Source organism: Pteropus alecto, unplaced genomic scaffold (assembly GCF_000325575.1).
Source record: "Pteropus alecto unplaced genomic scaffold, ASM32557v1 scaffold725, whole genome shotgun sequence".
Classification (NCBI taxonomy): Eukaryota; Metazoa; Chordata; class Mammalia; order Chiroptera; family Pteropodidae; genus Pteropus; species Pteropus alecto.
Genome location: NW_006436637.1, coordinates 85,571 through 85,952, shown reverse-complemented (window position 1 = coordinate 85,952; position 382 = coordinate 85,571). Strand labels below are relative to the sequence as shown.

Genomic DNA, 382 nt, shown 5'->3' with positions numbered 1-382 from the left:
GCGGAGGGGCGGGCTAGGAGGCCGGCGGTGACCCCTCCTCAGGCCTGCGGCTCCCCACGTCCACGCGGAGAGGCCGGTAGGTTCGTGTGCGCGTGTGCGCGTGTGCGCGTGCGTGTGCGCGTGCGTGTGTGTGTGCGTGTGTGTGTGTGTGTGTGTGCGCGCGTGTGTGTGCGTGCGCGCGCGGGGCCGGAAGCGGGGAGGGGGCTGCAGCCGGCCTGTGCGCAGCTCCTGGAACAGGGATTTCGCTAGGTGGTCGCCCTGTTCCCGGTGACCGGATCTCGAACCCCTTTGCATTCTGTCTTGAATCCTACGTATGAGCGAAGTAGACTGCTGGGTTATGTAGCTGTCAGACACGTACTCTGCAGGGATTTTAAGGAAGATT

General features: G+C 64.7%; 2 protein-coding genes across 3 annotated transcripts in view; one reads left to right on the top strand and one right to left on the bottom strand.

Annotated features, from left to right (window-relative positions):
- MAP3K2 (mitogen-activated protein kinase kinase kinase 2) overlaps positions 1-382 on the top strand; it is a 73,152-nt gene that overhangs the window by 1,179 nt on the left and 71,591 nt on the right. Inside the window, exon 1 of one of the 2 annotated variants that reach the window (XM_006913436.3) lies at positions 1-76. The exons of the other annotated variant lie outside the window; for it this stretch is intronic. The gene's annotated coding sequence lies outside the window, so the exon portion shown is untranslated. The remainder of the gene's footprint in view (positions 77-382) is intronic. 2 annotated transcript variants of the gene reach the window in all.
- The window catches only part of LOC107195792, a 3,061-nt gene that overhangs the window by 2,381 nt on the left and 298 nt on the right, over positions 1-382 (bottom strand). The gene's annotated exons all lie outside the window — the stretch shown is intronic.